Source organism: Anguilla rostrata, chromosome 8, assembly GCF_018555375.3.
Source record: "Anguilla rostrata isolate EN2019 chromosome 8, ASM1855537v3, whole genome shotgun sequence".
In the NCBI taxonomy this organism is placed as follows: Eukaryota; Metazoa; Chordata; class Actinopteri; order Anguilliformes; family Anguillidae; genus Anguilla; species Anguilla rostrata.
Genome location: NC_057940.1, coordinates 29380984 through 29389700, shown reverse-complemented (window position 1 = coordinate 29389700; position 8717 = coordinate 29380984). Strand labels below are relative to the sequence as shown.

The following is an 8717-nucleotide window of genomic DNA, read 5'->3' as shown; positions in this document are numbered from 1 at the left end:
TTGGCATCGCTGTATAAATGTTAACGCAACAACGGGCTGTGTGCTGTATAGCATCCTTCATTGGCTGGGTAGCTGTGTGGTTGTACATGTGGTTGCCTTCGTTTGCCTATGATTCAGCTTCACTGGAAATCTTCCTCCGGCACTTTTGTGTTCATTATGAAGGTAAGTGTAACGGTGCTAGAGCCCCCTAGATTGATTAGAACCAATTAGTCGGAGAAGATAGCGTTTTATAAATATTAAGAGATTTCTTGGACCTATTTGCAAGAACAATAAAACATAGGAATTCTAATTATATAACTTCAGTAATGCGTACTGTATATCTATACTTGTAGCCGAATGCACGCACAAGTATAAAGCAACTATCAAATGCAAATAAATATTTCGCAGGATCTGTTTTTTTAGACGTATATATATAGGCTACTACTGTGATTGTTGTTTGAACAAAACCTACTAAATCTGAACTGCAATTAAGTGATTATGCTATAATTCTTTGTTTTTAAAGTGCCCATAAGTATGACATAGTTTATCTGATTAAGAGAATAATGTGACCTCACTCTCACTTTCCTTTTCTGTCTCTCTCTCTCATCAGGTCTTGTTTCGGAGAAGGTTCCAGGCACCGTATGATAATGAATTCTAACAATAACTATTCTAATAAGGAAAATGTGTTGTCTCATCTTGATACCTCATTCAGAGATTGTGCAGCTGTGGTACAGGATCCCCTAAAGTTTTGCAAGGTAATAAATGAGCCTGCATTGTTGCATTGCTGCATTAAAAAAAAAAAATCTTAAAGAATGTACATTTTAAAATATTAATTTTAAACTGACCTTACAATTTGGTTTGGCTCTAATTAACACCAGGCAAATTAAGCTGGAGAAGGTGACATTACAGAGCAGTAAGATCATTGGGAGACAACAAATAACCACAAAGCATCTTTATGAGCAGACAGTTTAGAAAGGAGAATATGTAATGGCTCTTCCTTCACATCTCCTGAATCATCTTACCATCAGGAAGAAGACTGGGGTCCCCATCCTTAAAAACAAGGAGGGCATTTTGTGCTAACAGCTTTGTACTAAGATTCATTTGCCTCATTAGTGATATAGAACATCTTAATTTTAATGTTTAATTTAATTTCCTGATATACAAGCATAGCCTGAAATGTATTTGAGTGTTTTAGTCCTATGCAATTTTTGTATGGAAGTTCTTACTAGAATTTCCTTAATAGAATTATTTATTTCTCATTTGTAATAATAGTAGTACAATTTATGAGTATTGACATCATTGAATCTCAAATATATAATGTAATTTTTTCATCCGCCGTCCCAGTCATGCCATGTTTATTATGTCTGAATCTGAAAAGCCCACTGGTACAGGGGGGAGGCGACATAGCTCAGGAGGTAAGAGTGGTTGTCTGGCAGTCGGAAGGTTGCCGGTTCGATCCCCGCTCTGGGCGTGTCGAAGTGTCCCTGCGCAAGACATCTAACCCCCAACTGCTCTGGTGAATGAGAGGCATCAATTGTAAAGCACTTTGGATAAAAAACGCTATATAAATGCAGTACATTTACAGTTGTAGAGTCTGATAAGTGCCGTTGCCCATCACAATCATACTTTTGACATTTGGCCCCTTCAAATAGGTTGAAAATCAAGAAGTGTAGATTATAAATGTATTTATGGGACAGCACAACCAATAGCATGCACAAAATGTGGTGCTAGGGTGAAACATATTTATTTTAGACATTCTTTACAAAGGTAGATGAATTGTCATTCAACTAGTCCCATGTCTCTGTCCACCAGCGCCTGAGTACACAGGAAACACATGAATGCATTCAGCCACCTTGTTTTGTCATAACAATCCCACAAGCCCCTAACATGCATGCTTAGTACACAGCTGTCTATGTTGGCTAGTACAGACCTACAGTGTGAATCTTTTACCGAAAGACCGATTTAGCCCATAGCAGCCCCAAACTTGCAGTTTCACTGGTAAGGTTTTCTCTGCCTCCTCTAGTTAGGTTTTTCTCCATCAATAAACTGCTATTTTGTGAGTGATCTTTTTCTCAGTGGGTATGCGGTGTAAGATGCGAGATTGCTTCATTAAGTTTTCACTGGTGTGTGAAATATTTTCCCAGGCATACTTTCAAAGGCTGAAGCCAAGTTTGAAACCAAGTCGTGACCAGAGAGCTAATGTCAAATGTACTTCATGGGAATGAACCAAAAATGCAAGCACTACCTTTGATTGGGTTTATACCGAACCCACAGCTTTTTAATTCATTAATTTTAATTTTGTTCACTAAGAAGACAAATCACCAGAACTCAACTTGTTTGAAATAGGCTTTGTGACATTGTACTACCAGAACTCTCCATGGTAAAAAGACTTGTAAATAGTCATTCGTACAGGTTGTACTTGCAGAACCCAAATGCTCAGATCGCGAAAAGCAAAATGCTATTAAGTACATGTTGTAAATCCTAAGAGAAGTTGGGACAGTCATCAAACATTGACAAGAGGATCCCATTTTCCTGCATGGGATGCCATCATTAGTTTCTTCTCATTATGGCCTGTCAGGTGCTTTGAGAACCCTGCCTGGGAGGACAGGAGATTCTCCAAGCAGTCAAACATGTTATGAGAAGTGAAGCCCACTGCCTTAAAGGATAACCCTGAAGTCCTCTTGCCCTGGCTCGTGTGTTGTGTCCACCCCACCCCCCGCTAGTGCGACCCACCACGTGTGGTTTGGACCAAGTTCTGGCTCAGCGTTTGGTGATTTCATTAGTTCTCTCTGCTCCCACTGTCTCCGCACCCTTCTCCCCACGCGAGCGTGAGACTGACGGAGATTGAATTACTGCCCGTCCTTTCTCGTCTCCGAGGCAGAGTTCAGGGCAGGGTTGCACTTTCATTGTCTTATGTAACGCGTTGCTCCATTAGTTTTCTCCTCCCAAGCTTCTTCAGTTCCCCAGCGGCTAAGTGGGCCAGAGGTTCTCGTTGGTGCCCACTTGCCGTTCACTTAAACAAATTACAGTTAGCCTGGCGACATGGGCAGCAATCAGGCTAGCAAGGAAATGTTGCTTCAGCAAAACGGGCAAGCAAGAAAGAGTTGCTTCAGCATTATGATGTGTAATGTATCAGTGTTTGGCCAGTGTCTTTGACTGTTCCTGGTCTGAAATGTTCAGAAACAGGTTAGGTTCTTATTATTATTCATTTTTATGTATTTATTTGTGGTTGGGTGGTGAAGTGGGAATAAATATATTTATTGAGTGTAATAGGGGATGAGTTTCAATCTTCAGTAAGGCAGTGTCCCTTTAAACTGGAAATGTCCCTAGTGAAGGGCATCATTAACAAAAGATTTAAACAAAATATAAACATGAACCTTTTTAGGGTTCATCATTCATTCTGTTTATGCCACCATGGAGGAGATTCAGATGGAAGTTACATTGATGCCTCTTGACTCCTCAGCAACCTTTATCCAAGTATGAATCAGATATTCACTGGTGACCATCTGAATATGTGTTTGGTCCGTGCCATTATCGAGCAATTAATCAGCCTGGCGAATATGAGCCATTTCAGTTAAAACCAATGGGGTCTTCTTGACATGCACGACTAAGTACACCATGTCCAGACTAGAGAGATGCATTTGTCTCCTTTTATTAGCCACAGTCTCATTTCATCTGATTATCATTCAGTTTTATTGTTATTACGCCATTGTCCATTTGTAATGTCCTGTTAGGGAGGGAACAGTGATGGCTTTGACATGTGGAGCTATAATTGAATTAACTGGGCCCTGACAGAAGTGGTCTACAGACAGATTCTTTTTTGAAGGGTCAGTAAGTCCTGTGTTAAGCCCCCTAATTCACCCCATACACATGGGGGTTCCCACCCAAGGGACAATAAGAGCTTTCCTCCCTGATTCCATAAGTAAAATAGTAAAATTGAGAAGCAATGCTTAAGACTCCTACATCTTTAATTGAGCTATGTAAACTGGCTCAGGATCTTGCTGTTCTTCTGACATAGCCAGCTGGATTGTTTTTTTAGACAGTTTTGTGATCAACAGAGACCATTACAGAGACCATTACAAAAGGTATTCTGACTGTAGTGAATGCTGGAAATGTCAGTAGTGTCACAATATACATTATGAATGTAAATCAATTATTTATAATGACTCGCTGTTTCAAGTGTAAGAACTGTGTTGTGGTCTGTCATGACAACCTGTGTTTTCAGGAGAACCCTTTCACAGTCATCTTAGTCAAGCTATCCATAGAGAGTAAGGGAACACCCTTTTCTTCAGCTTCATACAGCGTGTGTTACATGCAGTGTTACAAACCCATTCCAGGAAGCTTGGACTGCAGAAGGAGCTATCTGAGCCACAGTACTTTTAGTGAGGGCATATCAGTCGTGTCTGGTCCTGGCCTTGAGTTCAGAGGCCTGTCCTCACTTCTGCTCTCCATCGCTGTTCTTTGCCTCGCCTCCCACAGCAGTCAGAGCCATCACCCCTGGCCTCGGGTCTGACCCAGAACCCCAGACTTCACAGGGGAACACAGGTTAGGGCCCTGTCTCCTACGACTGCCGCCGCCCACTCCCTCGATTACGGCTAATCCTAACATGTCACCTGTGCTCGGCGAAGGGATAAGCCACCCGGGCTATTTTTGAAAAGCAGGACAAGCTTTTCCGTAATCCCGCCAATGAACTGACCCCTGGTTCCTGGCAGCTTTGGCTGATTCAGACTTTCTCTCCCTCTAACAACTGCTACGGGACTCTCACAAGCTTGGCAGCGAAATCGCTGGCCAATGAGAAGGCCAGAGTTGGCCAGTCTCCTCTTTGAGCCAGCGATTGTGTTAATGGACTTTCTGAGCTGTGATACATTGACCGTGCTCACCTCTGTGTGATGATTTCTACACTGTGCAAAAGAAGGGATTTGTATGGGCAAGAATTAGCTGATTATGAAATTAAGAAATGACTGAATGTATGAATAAATAAAGCCAAAGATAAGTGAATTTAAGTGATTTAGCATGCCTTTTAGTAATCAGTAACACAGAAGAATCCATAGGATGTAACTATTCCTGAAATAACATTGCCTTTTTCTAATGCAATGTATTATAATGTAATTAGAAACTCTCCCATTGCACTGGTAGTATGTATTATGGGAATCCTCCCTACCAACTCAATGACAGGCATTGGTAGTCATTACCCCCTCCGTGCTCTGGGGTGTTTAATGTGCAGCAGTGGCAGTATCCCTTAATGTTCTTAGGGCAGAAACGAGCCTGATTAAACCTTCTGCCATTTGTCCATTTGCCACTGTAATACCAGCTAATATCGCACATGCAGCTTTTAGACGAGTCAGAGTGGGATACGAAAGGGAAGCGGTGTTTGTTTTCCGCACCAGGCAATTGCCACTCTGTAGCAGAGTCTTTCACACCGCGCGGGGCCTCGTGCTCTCTGTGGGCTCCCACACATTCACAGTGCTCCCATCGTCTGGTCCTAATCTAATTACCATGCTGGCTGGGAGACAGAGGGAGACAGAGGGACAACTTAACTTGCTCTCTCTTTTTTTTGACAGTCCTGTGACGAGTGTACGTTTTTCCTTTTCTCTTCAACGAAGCGGCCGAAGACGGAGTATGATACTGTGGGACTGCTATGGAGGTTGGTGTCTTCAGAGGTCCATCTAAGCCAAGGTAACTCATCTTCCTGTATGAGCGCATTCATGCCAGTGCTGCGTACTGAGTCTGTTACCCACTGGTTAAGGTCTGTCTCAAGCACTGAAGGCCAGATTGTGTCTCCCCAGGGATTTTGGGGAACTGTACATAATGGAGCTCTGAACCACAGAGGGGAACCAACACTCAGCCTCACGCGGTCCCGAAGGCCGCTGGCGGGGGAATCGGGGCGGGAAGTCCCCTCTTATCGGCGCCAGCTACCTCACAGCCTGAATAATATATCCACATTTCCAGTAATCACGCTTGGCTAAGGCCTGGCCAACAGCCCAGAGTCCAGTAATGACATTCAGCAAGGGCTATACTTTATTACATAACGAGGCATGTGTGTAGTCCCCTTTCCGTACTGCAAGATTAATGACAGAACACTATTGTCAAAGTTAGGAAAACAACCACGTCCCGGATCTCTCAACACTCCACTTTTGTGTACCTATGAGTTCTACATGCCTTTGCTTTCTTTGTGTATGATGATGTCATTTAACGGAATGTGTATGGTGAGTGACCACCAATGTACAGTCCATCAGCTGTAATGTATTATTCACTGCAGTGGAAAAGTGTAATTTCTATGGAATGTGCATGCTATAGTGTAAGGACCTGATAGTAACACCCAACCCTTACCACCTCTGACCCAAACCGAAGGCGAACCCAAAGTTAATCTTATCTTACCGTAACCGGCCCAACTTGGCTCAATCAGTTGCAGAGTGGACACAATTGTACAATACCCAATCATTTTTGCTTAGCTATGGACCTTATATTCTTTCACAACTACATAATATTGGACCATTAATAGGCCACATTAATTGGAAGACTGGAGATCAATGTATCCAGTGGCCATAATTTACCGTTCCTTTTCTAATGTAGCACAGATAGTGAGCCCTTCTGGAAAAAACTAAATAAAATTTGCCTTTTCCCATGTGAAAATCACAATTTCACATGTGAATTTAACATTTTCAAATATGAATTAAAATATTCACTTGGGAAAAAGTTGAACTTGACATTTTCATACATACATCATTTTCATTTTTCACATTTTAACAACACAATATGAACAACAATTTTGTGAAAACGAAACGAAAATGTGACTTGAAAAAGCATCAGTGGGATTATTTTTATAGTTCACATGTGTCCTCTTCACATGTTGGATGTTCTCACGTGGTTTTTGGATGTTCGAAGATGTGATTTTTTTGTAAGGGAGTCTTCCAGTGTATGAATGACACAAAATTGAGAAACTATATGCACATTAGTTTAACTTGATTGAATGTCTTAATACAGTCATTCCAGTTCCAGAAATAAATGACATTTACATCCTCTTCTGGGTTAAAATACACTTACTGTAGCAAAGTGTCTCCTCATGCAGCTAATTTTCTCAGCAGGGTAACACAGTCTGAGTGTTCTAATTTGCAGGTAGGTGTATCCTGAATGAATTAACTTATGCTTTACTGAATCTGAAAAATGCCATATAATAATCGGCCCAGCCTGCCCCAAAACCTGTTTCTCTGTCATGAAATAAAAGTCAACTTGTCCTGAACCTGACACAAACCTTTGGGTTTGCCAGTCCTTAATTGCTCACACACACACACACTCATTCACATACACACACACACACACCCACACACACACACAAACACACACACACACACACACACACACACACACACACACGGAATGACTGACTGAACGACTGGGGTAAATACGCATTCGCATGCGCTCTCTTTTTCGCAAATACTGCAGACAGACAAAAGGATCACATCATAAGTCGGTAGGAGAATTTTTTAATCCCTTCATCTAACCCTAACCCTTTGTCTATTGTTCTCAGTTTAACTGAGTTTTTATTTTAAGATGTAAACGCACCTATCAAACACAAGCCTTTCTGCTCCTGTGCACACAGAAACGAGGGTCGGCCTCTGAATGTCTGGGAGCTGCGTTCCCTCGCGCGCTGTGTGGATTGCGGATCCATGGCGAAGTGGCTTGGCGTTCCCCGCAGGCTTTCTGAGATGATGCGCTGATCAATACCCAATAGCTGGGCAGCAGTGTGGGGGAGTCTTAGAACTGCACTGTCGGGTGACTGGGTGTTCGTGGGTGACGTATGAAAATCTCTCTGCTAACTGGATTGTCTCTCCTCGCCTAGCACTCGCATGCCTTATGCTGATATTAAGGAATATGGGGGTGCACAGAACAGCCAAACCTGTATCAGGACAACAACAAAAAAAAACACATCTTAATAAACAAGAAAAACGTTTTTGTTCTAATGTGATAACGGTTGAGTTACTTTGAGGTACGCAAAATCATTACTTTGAAGAACTTTACAATAGCACCCAGTGGGCAACAAAATGTGGAAAATCACAAAAATTGTTTCTGTGCCACAGTCTTTGTTATTAATTTATTTTTTGAAGGTACTAGGTGTGATGGTTGTAGCTTATTCCTCTAGCCTCTCTTTTTCTAGAAGTATGGATGATATTTAATGCATAACACACATAATCATTTAATATATGTGTTCCCCGTGTAGGACAGGGTTCTCAAACAAATCAAGGGAGCTATATAATAGAAATTTTAAAAGAGGTGGGGGAGACATGTGCGTTGCATCCTCAGTATGAAACGGTGGTTTGCTGTTCGCACTGTGCCAGTGGCCTAGTGTCATCCCCCTCAGGTATATTTTTCTCTGCATGGCGTGGCAGAGAAGGAGCCCAGACACGCGAATGAAAAAGCGCGCGCTCAGGTTACCGCGGCAATAGCTGCACACGCTCCCCTGCACGAGCCGCGCGGGCAGGTGCATTGTGGGATGCTCGCTGGGCCGCGGGTGCGATCGGGGGGCTGCGGGATCAGAATAACAAGAGCAGGGGAAGGAAAAGAAAGATGAATTAATCATGATGAAGCCCACCAGCGGAGACAGAAGCGCTGAAATATTGATGAGCACGGACAGAGAGAAACTATTTTGGGGGGGTTTACTTTGCAACGGGTTGTGGTTCCATACACATCTGTTGCATGAAAACACTTGTGTTTCAGAACAAAAGGGTTCAGATAATGAG

The 8717-nt window shown here is 42.4% G+C and overlaps 2 long non-coding RNA genes across 2 annotated transcripts; both read left to right on the top strand.

Annotated features, from left to right (window-relative positions):
- Positions 1-29: 29 nt before the first annotated feature.
- Positions 30-661, top strand: LOC135261366 (uncharacterized). The gene is made up of 2 exons (XR_010331890.1): positions 30-162; positions 590-661. It is a non-coding gene; the product is annotated as an uncharacterized LOC135261366 (long non-coding RNA).
- Positions 662-5033: 4372 nt separating this feature from the next.
- Positions 5034-7230, top strand: LOC135261362 (uncharacterized). The gene is made up of 2 exons (XR_010331889.1): positions 5034-5655; positions 5766-7230. It is a non-coding gene; the product is annotated as an uncharacterized LOC135261362 (long non-coding RNA).
- Positions 7231-8717: the final 1487 nt, after the last annotated feature.